Raw genomic sequence first — 23665 nt, forward strand, 5'->3', positions numbered from 1 at the left:
ACTACTACGAGGTCATTTACAGAAATTGCCTCTACTGGGAAGAGTTAAGGAAAGCAAGAAAGTGATGCCAATGAATATGTCAGATACTAATGAGTGGACATTTAATTATTGTTTGAGTTCAATTCTGTTCACATTTATTGGGGTTAAAATTATTGGTGTCGTAATTGGCATTGTGTTTTATGAAGTAATATAAAAAGTATTTTAAAGGAGGTTTGGGTAGTAGCTGGCTGTACATGCTGATCTTTTAAAAGTAATAAATGAAATACCATGGTGAAGCATTTTCCACCAGGGGGCACTTGAAAATCTTGCATGATAATGTTTCAGTAACATAAAATCAACTAATTACAAGGAATCCTAAATGAAAACGGAGTACTAACATATATATACACTGCTAGTCATGTAATTAAGTCAAAAAGAGCAAAAACAAGCACGTCCATATTTTTGGCTATGCAAGTAAATCCACACATATTTTTCCCTTGCAGAGAGATCTCATTTATTAATCTGTTTTTCTACATGAAGATTACCTGGCCAGTGTATTTTCTGTTTGGCAGGTTGTGGTTTTCTTCCAATTATCAACTAAATTTTAAACAAGCCAATATGTGAATGAACTATAAGAGTGATAATGTTACAGCGTGTTCCAAGTCTCTAAGAGGGATATGTTGTTCACAGTTTCAACCAGTCTCGATCAGGACCCTTGCAGTGATGGTCAGTCCTTGCAAGCAGATGGGATTTTCAGGAGGGGAGAAGAGATAAAGGGCTCTTTAAAATCTCCAATTGCCTTGAAGGCTTTTCCTGTTGTTCTGAAGTATCACTTTTGGAGCTGGCTACCAGTGGTGTGAGGTAATGTTGGTTCTTGAAAATAAGAAAGGAAAAGTGTGTCTTTCCCACCCTTCTTTCCTTCCTCTTGAAAAATCCCTGTATAGTATAGGGGCTGAGGAAGCCTTTTAACTTAACCTGCCAAAATTCCACAAATGTCAATTATCATATATAAAAGACTCTCAAGTATTGCAGTTCAAAACTGGATATTGCTGCATAACCAGCCTTGTTCAGGTGTTATAAAAAGTGGAAGAAAACATATTTGGAAGCCCCACCCTTGCACTGATGTGCTCAGAAGCTCCATCCTCTGCTGTCAATGATTACAGTACATTTCTGCAGAGGCAAACACTGTACCCATGGACAGCTGGGTGAGGAGAGCATGACAGTGCAGGGGTGAGGCTTCAGAGCATGCTTTGGGGAGGCTGGACACGAGTACAGCGTCCTCATTGTTTATAACACCTGGACAAGGCTGACTCTCTTCTGAAGAGATTAAAATGTCTAAAGCCTGCAAAATACCAAATGCATTGGGGAGCCCCAAATTTCATGGCTCTGTCAACAAATCAGACTCATATTGCTACATCAGACATTCTTTTTACCCTCTTCTACTGTCACAGGAAATTGGGAAAATGTAACAAGTGAACTGGCACTAACCAAGGAGACTGCATTAAGAAGATAACTGGATAGTCTTGTTACAAAACAGAAAACAAGATAATAAACAATATGACTATAGATTTATGACTAATGTAGTGATCTGCTGTAGCGCACAATGATTTGCACTTTGACAGCTAAATAAGGATCTGTGCATGGCAAGAAGAACAGAAACAGTCAGTTCTGTCCCACAAAAATCCTTTAGTGCCTCAACTATTATAGCCCCTAACATTTAGATTTCCCAAATTCACTAACTTATCAAAAATCCTCATGCATGGGCCCAGTAAATGAAATAACACTGCACCTAATACTGGTATGTTTCCCAGACTATGAGAAACTCCTATATCGGACAGCAGCGATATAGGAAGATGCTGAAAGGCATCATCTCATAATGCATGGGAGATGTCAATGGTAAACTCCTCCTGTATTCTACCAAAGACAACCACAGGGTTCCGGGGTCATCAGGAGACGACACCGACTCGATGGCACAACTTTACTTTACCTTAATACTGCAGCAGCAATGCTGAAGCTAAGCAGGTGTGATCAGATGCTTGGATGGGAGGATACTGCTAGTCCCATGTAAGATCAGGCTAAAAGTTTAATAAAATGTTTTTTGGGATCTAGGTACATCACTCCATTGTCACTGGAATTCCAGACAAGACCACAGAATATCATGAATATCATGAATGGGTTTTGCAATGCCCATAAAGGAGGCAGCTATATTAGTGACAGGGCTGGTTAAGGTATCAGTGCATTTTGAAAATATATTGTAGGACTCTTAAGCCCAATCCTAAGAACTGCAGTGAGCAAAGCAGGCCATGTCTTGATTGGTCAAGCTCCAGCAGAACAAGACAGAGCCCTTGGGGACTAGGTGGAGCCATTTAGAAGCACACAGGATGCAGCAAAGAATTATGATCTATGGCCAGAGATCCACAGCATAGTCAATGGAAGTTCAACAAGGAGTTCACTGTATAGATGAAGCCAGAGGGAAAAGCAGGGAATCTGCAGGACTGTGGACAGCTCCCAAACAGATCGCTTTCTTCCAACCATCTGCAGAACAGAAACGAGTCTGTGCAGTTCCTAAAGACTGCCTCAAGCCCCATCTCCTCAGTGAGAAGTGGGTTTTTAAGGGATTACACTCTGCCCCAGAAGCCAGTCTTCTGGCTTCAGTGATATGTAGTCTCTTTGTCAGCTTCTTAGTATCTCAGGCAACAGAAAATGAGTGAATGTGAGATTTTGGGCAACTGGTAAGGTGGTTCATTAGAGCACTTAGACTGCCTTCTTGGGTAGCCTGGAATGCTAATTCCTTGCTCCCCATCTGGCAGTGTGTGTGTTTGTTCTGCATCAGAGGCCACTGTCTGCTCATTCACAGACCGGGCTTCAGGTGCCCTGGTTGACATACTGGCCTCATTCACACGGGAAACTGGCATTAAACAGGCAGAGGTTGGATTTCTTATATGTCCAAATGCATGAAACCTCCTCCCTGTTAGAAAAGCAAGCCAAGGTTTCCTTCCCCAAATTCCAATTTGAACCCTCGGTCTGTTGTGAGTTTTGCTGCTTCTACTTGAGGTTAGAAGCCAGCTGCTGTATGTCCAAATTCAGGAATGGAAGCTGGGTTTTCCGAAACCAGAGTTGAGGTAGGAAGCTCCTACCTCTCTCCTTTCTGATTGGCTGTCGCAGCTGTCCTTCATGTGAAGGAGGAAGCCCAGCAGCCAGTTCTTCCTCCTCTCTGCAGTCTCTCTGACAGCAGTTCAGGTCTTGGGTGATAAGTCAAAATGTGGACAGGTAAGCACATGCGGTGGGGGGAAAGACCATGGTCCATTGGACCATTGGTTCAGTGTTAGGTGTGAATGCGGCCCACTGGCTCTCTGACCCCACAGCCTCCAAATCAGTATCTTTGTCAGTACCCAGGGCCACAGATATGACAGTGGCTTCCTCTGAGTTGCTGTCCTTGTCACTGATTAGGGCCAGGACATTCATAGGATGGCCTGTTAAAGACGTTCAAATGCAGAATTCAAAAGTTGTGGAATCATGCTGAGTGCAGAGAGCTTACTGTGTTCCCCTGTCCTTGGTGTGGAAGGAAACTGTAGAAAGTATAAACAGCTCCAGCTTTCCAGTAGCTTGGAGCTATTCTCTGCTGAGTGAGAAAAGCATATTTTACTGTGTAAGATACACTAAGTGGCCTTAACAATCTGAATAATTTGGCTCTTGCTATTTTGAATACTCACATCAAGTATCTCTTCTAGAATTGTTTTAAAGCCTATTCATGTTTGTTAAAATCTGAGCAGGTCATTGAAGTCTGCATGTTAAGCAAGAGTTAACATTCACAGAATTCTTTCACATCATTTGTTACCTGTCTTTTCTGAAAGGACAATAAAACATGAGGGTGTGTGGTGCATTTTTTTAAAGTAGCTGACTTGGAATGGTATCCTGGCACTAAGACTGAGAAACCACTCGGCAAAGGAATGGATGCCAGAATAGCAAAAATGAATAGCAAAATCTATTGGATCCAAACACCTCAACTGAAGTCACTTTTTCAACAATAATTATATCTAAGATTACAAACAAAATAAAATGGCCAATTTATACTCCCCAGATTAGCTCCATTCAGACAACAACCCTGCAGGACTGGACTGCACAACTTGGGCTCACCTGCAGATGTTGGACTGCAGTTCCCATAATCCCTGGCTATTGGCCACTGTGGCTGGGGATCATGGGAGTTGTAATCCAAAAACAGCTGGTGGGCCAAAGTTTTTCAGCTCTGCTGAAAGATGTGAAACTCAGTTTGGGGCAACTCGGGTTCAAATCCCACTTAGTCATGAAGTTCACTGGCTCATTTGAGGCCAACCAGAATTGTTGTGGGGGATGAAAGAGGAGACATCCTGGTTATGCTGCCTTGAGCTCCTTGGAAAAGGATGGAATTAAATGTGAATAATAAATAAATAAATATTAACAATACATTGAGTATGTTCAGAGAAGGAACAGGATTGTGTCTGCTCTCCCTGCTCCTCACCTTCACATGTTCAAACAAATGTCTGAACAGAACCTAGGTGCATACAATGTATGGAGATTCCATCGTTTGAAATCTCAAATAATTAAAGACTATGCGGGGCTTCTGCAATTATGTTTATTTTTCTAACTAAAATTCAGAACAATTGTCTCTTTAAAACAAGAAGTCAAGGAGATAATATAGATAAATGAACAGCTGACATATCTTGTATTGCTGGGCAACATTTGAAATCTTTTGCTTGTTTAGACTGTAATGTGGCTATTTAATAATTTCTGTGCTGAAAATCCCAAAGATGGCAGAGTTAAGCCAAGGTTCTCACTCAGTAATATTAAATACAAGAGATTTATATTGTAAGATCTAGATAATAAAAGGAAGGGGCCTTTGTTAAAATGTACTTATTTAAAGTCCAGTACAGTTTGGACAAATTATTTCCAAACACCAATTTCTGAATTTTTCAATGACTAAACCATTCGTATATTCAAAATCCTGTTGACAAATGATGCAAGCCCAAAAAAATCTCTCTCTCTGATGGTCATTGTGTTTTCTGAATACAGCAAGACAGGAGCTGGCTTATCCATTGAGTAAGTTGGGGTGGAGAGAAGTTTTCCCCCCTGTAAAATATTAACTGCAACAATAATAAATAAAATGATGGAGAGGACAGAAGACATCCATATCAGAAAATAAAACTAGAAGTTACACGCAGTTACATGTAACTTTCCCCTGATGTTGGCTGGCATCCAAGCTAACACTGCAAGTGCTGAAAAACATTTCATGCACACAATGGAAGGAAGACAATTTTCTCTGATTCTCCTTCACTCTTCAGCTCTCTGTGCCATCTGAAAATATGCCCTTGATGGCTGAGGGACCCTTAGGGACATATTTTTGGAAGACACAGAGGGCTGCAGAAGAAAAGAAGGCAAAAAATGGCCCTCTGCTGTGGTGCATGGTACGTTTTTCAGCAACTGCAACATTAGTCTTGATGTCAACCATTGTTTTTAATCAAAAGCAAGCTGTAAAGTCAGAGGTAGGACCTAAAGAACCTTTCCCCCTCTGGTTACTTTTTTATTCATACCTCCAACTGTTTTTCCACTCATGACAAGAAAAAGATGTGGGTACCAGGTATTGGACCAATGTGCTATGTTGTCTCAATGTAAAGCTTAAAAGGCATCATTCATACAATTCACAGAGTACAAGGGCACAAAGGGTTACACAAGGGTGGCTGTAAATGTATCTTGGGGAAAATGTAGCAGTATAAACTGCAGTAAGAAGTACATGATTTATTTTACTGAATAATTTTTATTTATCTGTCATATAGAGGGGAGGACAGAGTGGGATGAGGAGAGGAGAGGAGAGGAGGGTGGATTCTGCCAGCTTTTCAGGATTGACCGTCAACTGTAAAGGATCCAGCAGTCAAGAAATACACTACAGACTAGCACTTGGTAGGGTTGCAATGAAAGCCTTGGAAAGGATATTTAGATGCCGTAAAGTGTCTACACCTACAAAGATTAGAATCGTTTGGACAATGGTTTTCCCCGTGACACTCTATGGATGTGAAAGCTGGACTTCGAAGAAGCAAGATAGAAAAAGCATTGATGCTTTTGAACTTTCATGCTGGAGAAGACTTTTGAGAATATCTGCCATGCCCTCGATCTCAGACAGCGAGGAGGAAGGGGAAGCTGTCAACTTTCCAGGCGATGTAGGAGTGTCTGAGGGGCAGAGCCCAGCTGTCAGTGTTCATGAAACAGCTGTGGCTAATGATTCAGAGCAGGCACAACAACCTGAGGCAGCAGAAATCGTGCAGGACCAATCCCAAGAGGAGCTATGCAACCAACCCCAGCTGACCCCACAACAGCGGCGTGTCACGAGATGCAGGGCTCAATTGGAGACTATTAGGAGAAGCAAATGCCTCTTGCAGAGGGCTGATAAGCCTTTAATTCCTGCCAGCTGGGAGCTCTCGGCTTGTACTATAAATCACGTCACCAGCCTTCTACTCACTGCTGAAAAGCAACATTCGTCAACCTCTGTGTCAACAGCGTGCAGCCAAGTCCAGTCAAGACAAACTTCCCGAGCCGTATCCAGTTTCAGGAGCTCCGTTTTGCCTCGTGATCTTCCCTGGCAGTTGGCCAGACCCTGACAATATCATGGACAGCCAGGAAAACAAACAAATGGATCCTAGAACAAATCAATCCAGAATTTTCACTTGAAACACAAATGACCAGGCTCAAACTATCATACTTCAGACATATTATGTGAAAACCCAGCTCCCTTGAGAAGTCTTTAATGCTAGGGAAAGTTGAAGGAAAGGGAAGAAAAGGATGACCAGCATCCAGGTGGATGGACTCAATTACAACAGCAATGAATGCACCACTGAGAGACATTAAAGGCCAAGTTGAAGACAGATCATTCTGGAGAGAATCTATCTATGTGGTTGCTAAGAGTCAACACCGACTTGACAGCACTTAATCAATCAATCAATCAATCACATTGCCTAGAGATGCACATATCATTTGGTATAGAAATATTTATTTATATATTACATTTCTATACCACACCATCCAAGAGCTCTGGGTGGTGCACAGAAATAAACACCATATAAAACGGTTTAAAACAATATAAAAACAGATTTAAAACAGCTCAAAGACATATAAAACCAATTTCAAATACTTAAAAACAATTTTAAAACCTTGGAAGAATAGGCCAAACAAGTAAGTCTTCAGGGCATTCTTGAAGGGCAACAATGAGCCCAAACTACAGATATCTGCTGGGAGTGCATTCAACAGTCCCAGAGCAGCTACAGGCCCAGTTCTAAGTCACCACCAGACGTGCCGGTGGTAACTGGAGACAGACCTCTCTGGATGACCTCAATGTGTGATGGGGATCATACACTCTCTAAGGTAACTCGGACCTAAGCCATTCAGGGCTTTAAAGGTGATAACCAGCACTCTCAAGCTACATACCTGATCTCTCAGGGGGAGTGTAACCCCATCCAGAATATGCAGATCTAAACCATCTTTTGGGTCCTGACCCTCCACAATCAGTATCTCCATCTTATTTGGATTCAGCTTCAGTTTGCTATTCCTCATCCAGCACACTACTGCCTCAAGGCAAGCATTTAGGGGGGTTATGCCATTTCCTGATCAAGTTGATATGGAGAAATAGATTTGGATATCATCGGCATATTGATAGCACCCTGCACCAAACCTCCTGATGACCTCTCCCAGCAGTTTCAGGTAGATGTTAAAGAGAACTGGAGACAGTGCCCTATATCCCACATACAGGGCTGTCCTTAGAGAGCCCTGGTGGGGTGCGGGGCCCAGGGCAAATCAGCCAGTGTGGGGGCCCTTCCAGTTAATTCTAATGGGGGTTAAAAGAGCAGGGTCCGAGGCAGTCACCCTGCTTGTCATGCCCTAAGGACAGCCCTGCTTCAAAACTGGTTTGAAATGTGTCTAGATAATCTGTATCAACCAAAAGTGCCTGGCGCTGAAAGGCCACCACCTGCTCAATCATCTTTCCCAGCCATGGAAGATTAAAAAGAGGTCTGCAGTTAGCCACCTCTGAGGGATCCAATGCAGGTTTCTTCAAATATGGCCTAATAATCACCACCTTGAGATAAGGAGGCATCCTGCCCTCCCTCAGAGAAGCATTTATACTATTTACCAGACCTTCTTTGATAATACAATTACCAGATGATATAAGCCAAGTTGGGCAAGGATCAAGAGAACAGGTTGTAAGACACACAGTCCGAAGCAGTTTGCACACATCCTCAGGAGTCACAAACTGAAAGCAATCCAATCTAGGAGTTGCTAAGAGGAGTTGCTAAGAGGCTAATCTAAGAAGAGTTGCTGGGCACCTCTACAATAAACTCTGCAATAACTGTAGAATCCAGCTTGGCCTGAATAGAGGAGATTTTATCTGCAAAAAAGAAATTGAAGACCTCACAGTGAATTACTGATAGTTCTAAATGCAAATTCAAAGGGAAGGGGGCATAAACTAGCCCCCTCACAACCTTAGACAACTCCACGGGACTTTGTCAAAAGTCCAGAATAATAATACTTGTCTTCTAATAGTCATCTGCTGTGAGATATTATCTCCTAATCTTCTTTACACAAGCATCTCCCAGTGGTTATAACAAATATATACGGTATTTTAAAAGTACAACAAATTTACATTCTCAAGCTTATTCATCCCAGAAACACTGTGAGGTGTGGGCAATATAATCCCCACTTTACAGGTGATGAGTTGATCTGAGAAACAGTGACACCCATAGTAATTGCCGACCTTCTTGCAAAAATATATAATTTATCCCTACAATCAGGCACTGTACCAGAGGACTGGAAAGTAGACAGTGTAACACTGATTTCAAAAAGGGATCCAGGGGCGATCCAGTAAATTACAAACCGGTTAGCTTAACGTCTGTTCTAGGCAAATTAATGCAAAGCATTCTCAAAGATAAAATTGTAAAGCACATAGAAGAACAAGACCTTCTGGGGAAGAACCAGCATGGCTTCTGCAAAGGTAAATCTTGCCTCACAAACCTTTTGGAGTTCTTTGAGAGTGTCAACAAGTGTGTGGATCAAGGTGATCCAGTTGTCATAGTATACCTGGACTTCCAAAAAGCTATTGACAAAGTTCCTCATCAAAGACTCTTGAGAAAACTTAATAGTCATGGGATAAGGGGACAAGTACCTGTACATGTGTGGATTGCTAACTGGTTGAAGGACAGGAAACAGAGAGTAGGTATAAATGAAGAGTTTTCACAATGGAGGGAAGTAAGAAGTGGGGTTTCCCAAGTATCTGTATTGGGACTGGTGTTTTTTAATTTATTCATAAATGATCTAGAAGTTGGGGTAAGCAGTGAGGTGGCCAGATTTGCAGATGACACCAAACTATTTAGGGTAATGAAATCTAAAACAGATTGTGAGGAGCTCCAAAATGATCTCTCCAAGCTGGGGGAGTGGGAGACAAAATGGTAAATGCACTTCAGTGTTGGCAAGTGTAAAGTGATGCACAGTGTGATGAAAAGCCCCAATGTCAAGTATATGCTGATGGGGTCTGAGCTGTCGGTGACTAACCAGGAGGGGGTTCTTGTGCTAATGGTGAGCAGATCGTTGAAAGTGTCAACTCAATGTGTGGCAACTGTGAAAAAGGCCAATTCCATGCTAAGGATCATTAGAAAAGGGATTGAAAATAAAACTGCTAATATTATAATGCCCTTATACAAAACTGTGGTGCGGCCACACTTGGAGTACTGAGTACAATTCTGGTCACCACATCTAAAGAAGGACATTGTAGAACTGGAAATGGTGCAGAAGAGGGCAACCAAGATGATCAGGGGCCTAGAGCACTTTCCTTATGAGGCAAGACTACAAAACCTGGGGTGTTTTCGTTTAGAAAAAAGACAACTGCGGGGAGAAATGATAGAGGTCTGTAAAATCATGCATGGAGTGGAGAAAGTGGATAGAAAGAAATTTTTCTCCCTCTCACATAACACTAGAACCAGGGGTCATGAAATTGATTGCCAGGAAATTTAGGACCAACAAACTGAATTACTTTTTCACACAATGCATAATCAACTTGTGGAATTCTCTGCCACACGATGTGGTGACAGCCAACAACCTGGATGGCTTTAAGAGGGGTTTGGATAACTTCATGGAGGAGAGATCTATCAACAGCTACTAGTTGGAGGGCTATAGGTCATCTCTAGCCTCAGAGGCAGGATGCCTCTGAGTACCAGTTACAGGGGAGTAACAGCAGGAGGGAGAGCATGCCCTTAACTCCTGCCTGTAGGTTCCCAGTAGCATCTGGTGGGCCACCATGTGAAACAGGATGCTGGACTAGATGGGCCTTGTGCCTGATCCAGCAGGGCTGTTTTTATGTTCTTATTTTCTTAATTCAGGAAGCTCATGCCTGGATTATGTTGAGCTATGCCGGATTAACCTATTAGCAAAGGTAGCATTTGCTATGGACCCCACACTTTCAAGGGCCCTGCACTAAATGTTTGCATTGCAAGCTTTTCTCCTATTCCTATAATCTCCTCTCATGTCTAGATATCTCTCCTTCTCTCTGCCTCGGCAATCCACCCTAGACGGGAAAAGAGCTGTTGTGGTCTTAGTGCTCACCGGTTACCCAGCCCTTACAGCTTCATTCATTCTGTCCTGCCCTCTCCCAGCCTTATTGGTTCTGCTGGAGTCTTGTGCTCCTCCTTCCTTGGAATTGGTATGTAACTGCAGAGCCAAGGACTCTACTGGTCTTGCTCAAAGAAGGAAACTAAAACATTTTGTATAAACCAACCCTTTGCTGTTGTTCACAATATGCCCAAACTGTTCTAGTACAAATTTGTAAGAAAAACCCTCCCCATCCCAACAGTGCTACTTGTGAGGAAACTAGTCAGTACAAAAGTATTAAAAGCTTTAAAAATAAGTGGGGGTGTGTGTGCTCTGACAAAATGGCTGTTCATAGCTCTAATCTGGTCTCTGTGTGTTTCTTTCTCCCCCTACCCCCCTTATTAAAAATATTTATATGCTGCTTTTTTAGCAACAGAGTTCTCAAAATTGCTTAAATAGCAATATATGAGAAAATGGTTCTCTCTCAACATGTTTCCCCTTTGAATCATTTGCTTTGTGCTTATAACATGCTCCCCCACCAAATGTCTATTTTTGTATACTTGCTTCAAAAAAAAAAAAAAGACTTTGCAAATCAGATCACAAGAAACTCATTTTTAAAACTCCCTTGCACATGAAAATGATTGGTTGTCTTTAAAATCTAAGAAATTGGGGTAACCCCATATATGACATTCTGCTGTCCTATTTGAAATCAAATTGATGGCTTTTATTTCTGTACTGTATAGACACACATTATACACTGTATATATTCTGTAGTATATAGACATTTGCTTAAATGAAATGTAGTCAATAGGAGAGATAAAATTGGATTGCTTGCTGCTGTGATAGGTGTAAAAAATGCTATTTGAATTTGCTTCTAAGTTACATGCTTAGGATGGGAGTGCATACAGCTAAAAATCTATCTATATTGACACACATCCTGCAGTTCTTCCTCCAAAGAGGTAGTGTACATGACCTTCCTACCCACTTTTATCCTCACAACAATCCTGTGAGGCAGGTTTGGAAGTGAGAGAGCGAGCTAAAGTCTCACAGTGAGTTTTATGACTGAATGGGGAGTTTTAACACTCTAATCACTACACCACTTTGGTTCTCAACTGTGTGCATATTGATTACAGGAAAAAATCTGATGGCAGGAGAAAAAGGAGATTATTTTTTAGGGTGAAGCAAACTAGTAAGGAGGAGAGTGTTGGATATCTTTAAGAGAGCATGGAAGGGTTTAATTACCAAAATGTGGAGAGGCTGTGGACCTAAGCCCTGGATCTTTTAAGTACCTTGCAGCACCTCTGTAAGGGAGAAAAGAGTGGCAGTATTGTCCATGCAAAATCTGGTATTGGCAGGTATATTCAGAATTTCTTCTAAAAATACCCCCCCCCAATAAACCAATCTTTCCCTGAGTGTATTTTAGTGTAAAAAGTAGTGAATTCAGCTAATTTAAGTGGCAGGGCAAGGGGTCTGTGTGTGGGGAAGAAAGGGAATGAGAGAAAGAGCAGAGAGGAGGAGGAAGATAGAAGGTGGCTTGAGGTGGGTGCAAGGCTATGTGTGGCTCCCCAGAGGTGCATCAGAATCTAATCTGGCCCACCACCAGATTTGAGTTTAAACACACACACCCCGGCATAGTGCCTTTGCAAGAGAGAGATAAAATCCAAGCCCCAATATTTTTATATGGGGGGGAATCTTTTATGGGGGGGAATTATTGTTGCACCCCCTGTAATTTCCTGCTGGATCTGCCCCTGGCTCTTGGAAATTCTTTGCCACGCTCACTTTTTATGTGCATTTTGAAAATTTAGGGCCCCTTTATAACATATGCTACAGGCCTCACACTAGCTTAATCCGGCCCTGATGCTGAGCTGTGAACCAGCCTTCAAGATTTCTTAACATAACCCTCCCTGCTGCTCCAGCCAGCTAGCTGTCCTTGAGATTATTACCTAGGTGTATTTTCAGCCTCATTCACATCAGTAAAATTTACACTTTCTGTTCTAATGTTTCAGGAAATTAACAAGAATAAGGCTGGAATATATTCAGGAGCTGGTTTCTTCATCATAGTAATGAACTAAAAACAGAAGCATACAGTTTACCCAGAGATGACCTTTTAAGGAATACTGAGCTACAGCTTCAGTATTTTTATTCCCTTGCTTTTGGATGTGCAAAGTACATCACTTAATTTGAAAAGGGAGATTGAAGAGGGCTTTATTTTTCTTAATTGCATCATGTGTTAGCAAAACCATTCACTAAGCTCTTTCAAAGAAATTATCTTTCATCATAACTCCTTGAACAAATTAAAGGCACAAATCTGAGTGTGCTTTTGAACACTGCTGACCACTTAAATAACTTCTGGTTATTGTCTAAGATGCACAGTTTCTGTTAGCCTTTTGCTGAAGTGCATTGTAATCCACAAACAGTTCTACAGAGCAAGATAACGATAAATAAATTTCTCCTTTGGGAAAGTATAGAAACTAAATTCCATGTGACAGTCAAAGGGTCTTCCAAAGAGCAAAATAGTCATGTGTGTCCCAGAACAGGGCTGAGGGAGGGAGAACAGAATTCCACAACATGTTGCTTAATACAGAATTTGACTTTGCATGACAAAATCTTAAGGCTTGGTCTGACCAAAAAAAAATTCTTAACCCCGCTACCCAAAGATTTCCAGTTCTCATCAATATTTAATCAAATTGGGGTTCTGAATTCTTACAGCTGGATTCTTGAAGCACAGGTGGATTCTTACAGCTGGATTCTTGAAGTAAAACACCCAAAGACATTGAAAACCATCCAGAGACATTGTAAACTGCCCAGAGACGCAAGCTTGGAGCAGTCTACAAATTTGACAGCCATGAGATAAGGGGAGAAGCCATGGGTTAAGGGGTCAGTTTCATGTATGGATTGGTAACTGGTTGAAGGACAGGAAACAGAGGGTAAGAATAAATGGACAGTTTTCACAATGGCGGGGAGTAAGAAGTGGAGTCCTACCAGGGATCAGTGCTGGGACCAGTGCTCTTTAACTTGTTCATAAATGATCAGTTGGAGTAAGTAGCGAAGTGGCCAGATTTGCAGATGACACTAAACTATTTAGGGTCGTTAAATCCAAAAGAGATTCTGAGGAGCTCCAAAAGGATCTCTCCAGATTAGGTGAGTGGGCGACAAAAGTCAAATGCGGTTCAGTGTAAGCAAAAAAACCCAACTTCATATATATATGCTGATGGGATCTGAGCTGTCAATGACTTAACAGGACAGAGATCTTGGGTTCATGGTGGACAACTCATTGAAAGTGTCTACTCAATGTGCGGCAGCTGTGAAAAAGGCCAATTCCATGCTAGGGATCTTTAGGAAGGGGATTGAAAATAGGAATGCTAATATTATAATGTCCTTATATAAATCTATGGCACAACCACATTTGGAGTACTGCATACATTTCTAGTCACTCTATCCTAAGGAGGATATTGTAGAACTGGAAAAAGTGTGGGAAAGAGCAACCAAGATGATAAGAGCCTGGCTCTTTAGTTTGGAAATGAAGTGACTGCAGGAGACATGACTAAGATGCATAAAATTGTGCATGGAAAAGAGAGTGGACAGAGAGAAATTTGTCTCCCTCTCTCACAATACTAGAACCAGGGGTTCTGAAGGTCAGGAAATTTAGGGCCAACAAAAGGAAGTACTTCATATAGCGCATAGTTAATCTATGGAATTCTCTGCCATGGGATGTAGTAATGGGCACTAGCTTAGGTGGCTTTAAAATGGGCTTAGACAAATTCATGGAGAACAGGTCTATCAATGGCTACTAGTCTGGTAGCTGTAGGCCACCTCCAGCCTAAGAGGCAAGATGCCTCTAAATGCCAGTTGCAGGGGGGCAACAGCAAGAATGGGGGGCATGCCTTCACCACATGCCTGTGGGCTTCTCAGAGGCATCTGGTGGGCCACTGTGTGAAACAGGATGCTGGACTAGATAGGCCTTGGGCATGATCCAGCAGAGCTGTTCTTATGACAAACAAAACAAAACAAACAAATGGGTCTAATGACAGTAGTGTACTCCTTTGAGGACCGGAGCTTCAAGCTGCTTTGCAAAAGACTCAAACTTTGCTTTAAACAAAAGTGATGGAAAATGTATGAGAGAGACAAGCAGGCACCACATTGGACACTGACTGTGAGCCACTTTGGGAACTTACAATAAGGTCCTTCCAGGCAGAGGTTTATTCCCTCATGAATGCTCATTGTTACAGGTGGTTTTGTGGGGTGTCCAGGTGATTTTTTTTTTTTTTTTTTACATTCTAGGAGAAATATACTCTACTTTTATGAAACACATGTTTCTTTCTAGTTCTTGTGTATTCCAACTTGAAATCACTAATAGAACAATTTGTGCAATGAGGAATGGAGTAGATAGACCATAGAGCAACTTGTCTGGGTCCATAGAAGAATGGTTTTCTGCATAGATGATGACATATCAGAAGGCTGCCTCCAAAGACATCTCCCCTTCTGCAGTTGAGCACACCTTTGCCGTTTTGCTGCTTTCTTTTGGCCATTGCCTTTTCTGGGTTTGTTTGTTTGTCTTTAAACAGAGACCATTATTTTTATTTATTTATTTGAAACAGGTATACCTCGCCCATCCAATACACTACTGCTCAGGGCGGCTCACAACATCAGCAGATATAAAACAGATACAATGTAAAATAAAAGATTAATAAAGTTAAAGACCAGGCTAAAACCACATTTAACATTACAAATTGTAAACATTTCAAATTGAAAGTTATTAATAAAAAGCTTAAAACTGAGAACAAAAAACACCTACCAGGAAAAAGCATAATATTATCACTATCATGATTGCCTGCCCCCATTTTTTATTCTTTAAAATAAAAGCCCACTCCCATCCATGTTTACTCAAATGCAAGCCTCACTACTGTTAATGGGATCTCCTCTCGAGATGAGGGGAAAGGAGAATCAAACGTTTTTTAGGGGGAAATCAGGCTATGTATTGATGCAGACAGAGGTGGGGTTTTCGAAACAAAAAACATCCTAGCTGCTCTGATCATGATGATTTAAACACCAAAAAGTCAACTCTCAAAACTTCAAAGTGCTGCAGTCACTAATAGCGCTCCATGCCCTTCCATCAGCTTTCTATTATTATTATTTCTTGTTTACACAGTCAGACAGGTGTTATTGACTGGTTTGTTTTATCCAGACATCGAGTCCTTCCCAAGGACCTGGGATGCCAGAATTTTATTGTCAGTGGTTATAGATATCGTCGCAGAATATAGGCTGTTCCCAGTAAAGCTGCTTTTTGTAATTGGCTGATGGTGATTTCTGTGGCCCCTATGGTGTTGAGGTGCTCTTCAAGGTCTTTTGGAACTGCACCCAGGGCACCAATGACCACTGGGATTATTTTGGTCTTCTTCTGCCACAGCCTTTCAATTTCAATTTGTAGATCTTTGTATTTGGTGATTTATTTCTATTTCTTTTTCTTCTACTCTGCTATCCCCTGGTATTGCTATGTCGATTATTTTGACTTGTTTTCTTTCTTCTCGACTACAGTGATATCTGGTGTATTGTGCGGCAGATGTTTGTCTGTTTGTAGTCGGAAGTCCCATAATATTTTTACATCTTCATTTTCTTCAACTTTTTCAATTTTATGGTCCCACAAATTCTTGGCTACAGGTAGCTTGTATTTTTTTGCAGATGTTCCAGTGTATCATCCCTGCTACCTTGCCATGCCTTTGTTTGTAGTCAGTCTGTGCGATCTTTTTACAACAGCTGATTAGGTGGTCCACTGTTTCATCTGCTTCTTTACAAAGGCGGCACTTGCTGTTTGTGGTGGATTTTTCTACTTTTGCTCTTATTGCATTTGTTCTTAGTGCCTGTTCTTGTGAAGCCAGTATTAAACCCTCTGTTTCTTTCTTCAAGTTGCCATTCTTAAGCCATTGCCAGGTCTTGGTGATGTCTGTTTTTCCACTTATATTGTGTAAATATTGACCATGCAGGGGCTTATTTCTCCATTTTTCTGCTCGGTTCTTGACTTGTTCTTTCTTGTAGGCCTGTTTTGTTTCATTGGTGTTGAATAGTTTCGTGTTATTGACCATTTGAAGTGCATCTTCTTCACTGTCCTTGATATATTCTTCAAGGCCTCTTTTCTCCTCCTCTACTGTTTGAGGGACTTGCAGCATTCCCCTTCCACCTGAGCTGCGAGGGAGGTAGAGCCTATCTACATCACTGCGGGGGTGCAGAGCATGATTGATGGTCATGATTTTCCTGGTCTTACGATCCAGCATCTCTAGCTCTGCCTGGGTCCAGTCTATTATTCCTGCAGTGTATCTAATAACAGGTATAGCCCAGGTGTTTATGGCTTGTATGATGTTCCCGCCATTGAGTTTGGACTTGAGGATTTTTCTGACTCTCCTGATGTATTCACTTCCAATTTTTCTTTTAACTTCAGTGTGTGTGATTTTATCAGCCTGGAGAATGCCCAAGTATTTGTAAGGTTCTTTCTCTTCCAGGTTCTTGATCTTGCTTCTATTGGGCAGTTCTATTCCTTCTGTTTTTGTTATTTTCCCTCTGTTCGTTATTAATGCAGCACACTTGTCTAGTCCAAACTCCATTGCTATATCGCTACTGAATATACGGACAGTGTTTAACAGTGATTCGATTTCTGACTGGGACTTTCCATACAACTTCAGATCGTCCATGTACAGCAGATGGTTGGTTTTACTTGATGTTTTAGATGTTTGGTATCCGAGGCGTGTTTTGTTTAGTATTTGTGAAAGTGGGGTCATGGCGATAACAAACAACAGAGGGGATAGTGAGTCCCCTTGGAAAATGCCTCTTCTAATGCTAACCTGTCCAAGTGTCTCGCCATTGATTGTTAACTGTGTACTCCACATGCTCATTGCTTTTTTAATAAATATCTGAATGTTTTTGCTGACACCAGTTGTTTCTAAACATTTTAGTATCCATGTGTGAGGCAATGAATCGAAGGCTTTCTTGTAGTCAATCCATGCAACACTTAGATTGGTTTTTCTTCTCTTGCAATTTTCTAAAATCATTTTGTCAATCAGCAGCTGGTCTTTTGTGCCTCTGGTGTTCGGACAATTTCCTTTCTGTTCAACTGGAAGCTGTTTGTTAGTTAATAAGTGTTGCATCACTTCATCTGCTATTATTCCAGTTAATAATTTGAACATGGTTGGCAGGCAGGTTATCAGTCTATAATTACTTGGCACTGCGCCTTTTGTTAGGTCTTTCATGATGAGATGAGTTTTCCCAGTTGTTAGCCATTGTTCAATATCACCGCCTTTCATAATGTGATTGAACTGTTTTGATAGTTGTTTATGAAGGCTTGTTAGGTGTTTAAGCCAGAAGCCATGCAGTTCATCATCGCCTGGTGCAGTCCAATTTTTAATTTTCTTTGCTCTTTCACTTATTAATTCTGGTGTTATTATTAGATCTTGCATTTGTTGGTTACATTTTTTGACCTCTTTCATCCAGCCTGCTTTTTTATTATATTCTATTGGATTGTCCCATAATTTCCGCCAGAATTGCACTGTTTCTTCTTTATTTGGTGTTTCGACATTTCTTGCAGTTTCTCCTTCTATGCTTTGGTAGAAACGTCTCTGATTCGACTGGAATTGGAGATTCTGCCTGTATTATTATTATTATTATTCTCCTCCACCACCACCACCACCATCACCACCACCTACTCCCCTCCTGCACCACTCCCCTTTTGTGTTTCTTCAGAATACTTTATTTAAAATAAAATAAAATAAGATAAAATAAAATAGCAGTACTTGTGCTATATTGATTATTCCCTCCCCCTCCAGGAACTGAAAGAGTGCCAGAGTGGCAATTTAACCTTTTTTAAAGAAGGAAATGTGGTCTCAGCAGCATCATGATGTGAGCATGTTTACTCAGAAGTAAGTCCCATTATGTTCAACGGGGCTTATTCCCAGGAAAGTGTTCATAGGATTGCCGCTGACTCATTAAAGGGAAGTGATCAGGTGAGAGGAAAGTATTTCAGGAAGTAATCAATTAAAGATCAGTAACAATTGCCAGAGACACTTAAAACCACATCAAAAAGTGTTTCTTTTGCTACTGTCATTCCGAACTCCATGGGTGTCTTGGCAAATGGGGGCGAGGGCAAGAGACAAAGCAGGTTTGCAAATTGGAAGTGCACAACAACAGCAGTCTTCTTTATTAAAGACAGTCTTGGTGTGGGCAGTGGGATAGCCAGGAGAAGGGCAGGAGTGGGGTACAGGCAACCAGTTGGCAATGACTGATACCCCTAGTGCAGATGGAAAACAGTGACATGAGTACACAAAATACACCTGCAAGAACTATTGCATGTGGAAACTCTGCTTTTCTTACTCATGCACTCAAATCCAGAAGCCCACAGAAGTGCAAGAAAGCCTTCAATCTGGAAAGGCCTGGAGGCTGCAGTTAATTTGCACCTTTCATTGGCATGTAAGTCAAATAACATGAATCGCTTCTACCTTGCTAACACTTTTGGTGAAAAAAGAGCCCTGATATTTCTGGTTCAGATATTCAAAAATATTTATTCAGAGCCTAAAAGTTATATAATTTCAAAGGAGAATTATGAGCTTAGACAATGTGTTTCAATTTCCTTATTCACTCTCTATATTATACTTCTAATACAGTACTTCTATTTTTCTTTAAATGACTGTGCTGTTACATTATGGGTGTAATTATAGACCGGGCAATGCGGATGTGTGTTCCCCCTACATTAGCAGTATAAAGCTTTCTACAAAGACATAGTCTCCAAATGCTCACTTGTGGGGGAAATCTTACTGGCGGGGTGGGGGGAGCTGTTGGCTACCAGCCACTGCAGCCAGTTTTTCTGCTTCAAAATGTCTGCTAGTAGAACAGTGATAGTGGACTTTCACAGCTGACTCCATTGATTTTTAAAAAAACAAACTGTGTTTACAGAACCATTTTCTACAGCTTCATTTTTCACTGTCCCAATAACTTCAATGTGTATGGAAACCTCTGAGGATGAGTCTCCTGTTTGGAGTAGAACTCTTGATCAAAAGGATCTATTGCCACTTTTTCCCTTAGAGAGGTTCTGTGCCTTTAACACTTGCATGGCAGACAACAAGTCAACAGGTATAGCCTCTTCTGACAGTGGTTTATGGATGAAAAAAGAATCATGTGTTGATTTCCTGCCTGTCAAGTAGCTTTTAAAGTGCAGGATCATTGTTAAGGAAAATCAAAGCAACTGTAATTGGTCATCAGGCAAAGGGAAACTGCATCCTTACCAAATATTTGTCCTAAAAAAGTGATACTGCATTGTGTTTTAAAATATGTTCCTGTATTAAAATATATCCCTGTAGCCATGAGGTCTAGAAACACTTGAAGCACAAGAACTATGGAAGCTCTCAGGATTGCAATTTAATGAGCTCTGATTTATTAATTGATTTGCTATCCCTCCTCTAGATAATTTATTCAAATGATTGTTACGGTTGCACTCTATTTTAGTTTAGTTTGTTTTTGAAGCATTATGTTTTATTTATTTGATCTGGTCCTTTGTTTCATGATGATGCTTTAATAGATGCCTGATAAGCACTTTCACAAAATAACCAGTTTTAATTTACAGTGCAGGTGAACAAGCAACAGAATTCCTGAAAAGATCTTCTAGGCATTAAAAGGAAGATTCTTCAGTATATTTGTTGGATATTTAAATATTACCTATTAGCCTTTTCTCCAGTTGTTTTGCAGTAACTACCAGGAAGAGGAACCTATACACAGATCTATGGGTACTTAGGGATTCTTGTTTCTGTGGGATGCTTGCACTCTGATTCACAAGCCAGTTCACTGGAGTACTAGGATTTAAGACCATTTTATTGACTTGCATGGGACTAAATCACCTGAAAATCCAGTTCTAGGACTTAATTGGGTTGTAGATTGAACAGTTATGGGTAGTTATTTATTTAAGGCTTTTTGTGGGGGGAACCAACAACCCCCAAACCAACCACCTCTCATAAACTTAAAAATATGGGCTGACATGCCACACAGGGGCAGGCAGTTCTGCACCACCACTGAAGACATTTAAAATAATGTTGTTTCACAATTAAATGACTTTATTTTCACTAGACAATTCTATAGCCCAGGAGATATTCATGGCAAAACCCAGGGTTCCGTAGGAGGGTCTTGCTAAAAACACAATGGCTGACATCCTAATGAAGCACCAGGCCAATGGGAAAAGAACAGGTTCTTCTGGAAAACTCAACTCACTCAGCTCCACTGCTGGCTAAGGAGTAGGGGGGGATTTCAATGACCAGGAAGTGCTCTATCCCACCTGAAAATATGTCCTGAGGGTCGCACAGCCCTCGGGGACATATTTTCAGGGGGCACAGAGTACTTCCAGGAGAAGGGGAGGACACTGAAATTCACACGCTCTAGCACTATCCTAGAACTCTTCAGAAGCACTGGTGCTACCAGTGGCGTAACGATAGGGGGCAGGGGGGGCACATGCCCTGGGTGCCACTTGGCAATGGGGGGGCGCCAAAAAGTGCCCCTGCCGATCCCCTGCCTTTGCCGATTTTTTTGTGTGTGATTTTTGTGTGTCCCTGGTCCCGGCGCCCCCCCTTGCTAATCTCCGGCACTGGGCAGCGGCGTCGGCGTGCACCCCCTGCACACCAGCCAGAGAGCGGGGCTTGCTTCGCCTCCGGGGGGCAGGCCTTGCGCGCTGCCTGGATGCTTCCTGCTGCAGGAGGAAGTGAAGGAAGGAAGGGGAAAGGCAGGACGTGCCGCTCGCCTCACCGCCCCAGCCCCGGGAAGCAGCAGCGCGGGGAGCCCGCGGGCGAGAGGCAGCCGAAGCGCGGCGTGGGGCGCACGGCCCAAGCTGGCTGCCTCGCCGCTGAGGATGGCCCGGAAGGCCAGAGAGGCGCACATGAGCATTGCAGCCCCAGGACTGAGGTGGGGGTGAGCGAGTTGCACGGACCAGAAACTGTCCGGAGGAGCGTTTGAATTCCATCGTTTGCAAATGCTGGTAAGGGGGGGGAGAATGCAATACTGGGAGGGGGTGAGGAGGAGCTCTTCTTGCGTCTCAGAATTTGGACAGATTCCTTTGTCTGCTTCAGCTTTGAGTGTTGTTTTGCTTTATGGCCCAGCGGCGGGAGAAGTTTTGGCGGGACGGGAGAGCCAAAAAGAGAAGGGGGGAGCGCAAAAGGAGAGAGTGGGAGAAAGAATGCGTGCGTGGAGGGGTGGGAACAAAAGTCATCCCCAGTACCGCCACTCTTTGCTCTTCTTTACCTGCCCCCATAGATCTTCCATATACCAACGGCCAATTTTGAAGTATCTCGGAGGGGACATTTGGGAGCAATCGTGTCTACTGCCCTGATGAGCAAGTTGTTCCAATTCTCTACCAGGGCATCAACAGGATCACCAGCAAAGCCAACATTGAATCCCTCCAAGGCTATCCTACTGGATCCAATAACCTCTCTGGGCGGACCATTCTAATAGGCCCCTCGCCCCTGCGAGGTGGGAAGTGGTTGTAAGTCCAACCTTCACCAGATGGTGGTCCTTCCAAGACAATGGTGAAATCACAGGATTCCCACCCATGGTACACCATCCTGATCAGAGTAAAAGACCAAATCAAGCATGTGACCTGCAATATGTGTCGGTTCAGAGACTGCTTAGGATAGGCCCATAGTTGTCATGGCTGCTATGAACTCCTGAGCTGCCCCAGACAGAGTGGTCCTGAAATGAACATTGAAGTCCCCTAGCACCAAGGGTCTAGAAGACTCCAACGCAAGTTCCATGACCAAGTCCATGAGCTCAGTAAGGGATTCCACTGGGCAGCGGGGCGATCAGTACACCAACAGAAGTACCAATCTATCCCTGGTCCCCAGACTTAAGTACACACATTCAATATGGTCTGATACCCTAACAGGGACCCTGGTAAGGGAGATGTTATCCTTATAGACCACAGCTACTCCACCTTCCCACCATGCCCCCTCACCTGCTCCTCTACAGAATATCCTGGAGGGAGAAGCTGAGACCAAACTGGACCACTAGCCTCCCCCAACCAAGGCTTGGTAATCCATACCAGGTCGGCCCCTTCATCCATGATCAAATCATGGATGAGTTCAGGTTTATGCTCCCCAAGAATGAATGTTGGCTTGTGTTAGTAAAATTGTTGCTGACAAACATGCTTATTAGAGACTGTAGTTACAAAAGAGCAATAACAACAGGACATTACTACCTTTGACAGGCACATTTTACTGTAAGAATAATGTTGACTATTATATGAAGGAGACTGGCAGGTGACAGAGAGCTGGTCTTATGGTAGCAAGCATGAATTGTCCTCTTAGCTAAGCAGGGTCTGCCCTGGCTGCATATGAATGGGAGACCAGAAGTGTGAGCACTGTAAGATATTCCCCTCAGGGAATGGAGCCACTCTGGGAAGAGCAGAAGGTTTCAAGTTCCCTCCCTGGCTGCTCCAAGATAGGGCTGAGAGAGATTCCTGCCTGAAACCTTAAAGAAGTTGCTGCCACTCTGTGAAGACAATACTGCACTAGATAGACCAATGGTCTGACTCAGTATATGGCAAATTCCTATGTTCCTATGTTAGTGACACTAAAGTCAGTTTTTGTATTTCCTGTGTCTGCAGTGAATGAATGAAATCCACACCATCTAAAATGTACATTTTGTTTTAAATATACAATAGCTTTCAATACTTTCTCAGTATGCACAATTAGGTTGGGGAGGTGGGGGGAATTGAATGTAATGACAGATGCCAGTTCTTCTGCCCCAGTTCTTCAGGATGGGGAACTCTGGAGCAATATGTCAGGGGAAAATTAGGAAAACTAAAGGACCCTTGAAGAAATTGTGTCAGTGGAGTGCTACTCCATGGTACACAATGGTGTCTGAGTAAGCTATTCTCTATGTGAAGAGAAAAAGAATCCAACCTACAAATAGCAGTAGTTATAACAATAACTGTGTTGTGTGGCCTGTTGCTGGTGGTACAATTTGCTGAAGAAGAGAACAAATAAGAAGGGCTGGAGAAAGAGAGTCACCCCAAGCACATGGGTGAGATTAAGGTGATACAGCAGAGGAATCAAATTTTCTCAGATAAAAT

This window comes from Hemicordylus capensis, chromosome 4 (genome assembly GCF_027244095.1).
Source record: "Hemicordylus capensis ecotype Gifberg chromosome 4, rHemCap1.1.pri, whole genome shotgun sequence".
NCBI classification, from domain to species: domain Eukaryota; kingdom Metazoa; phylum Chordata; class Lepidosauria; order Squamata; family Cordylidae; genus Hemicordylus; species Hemicordylus capensis.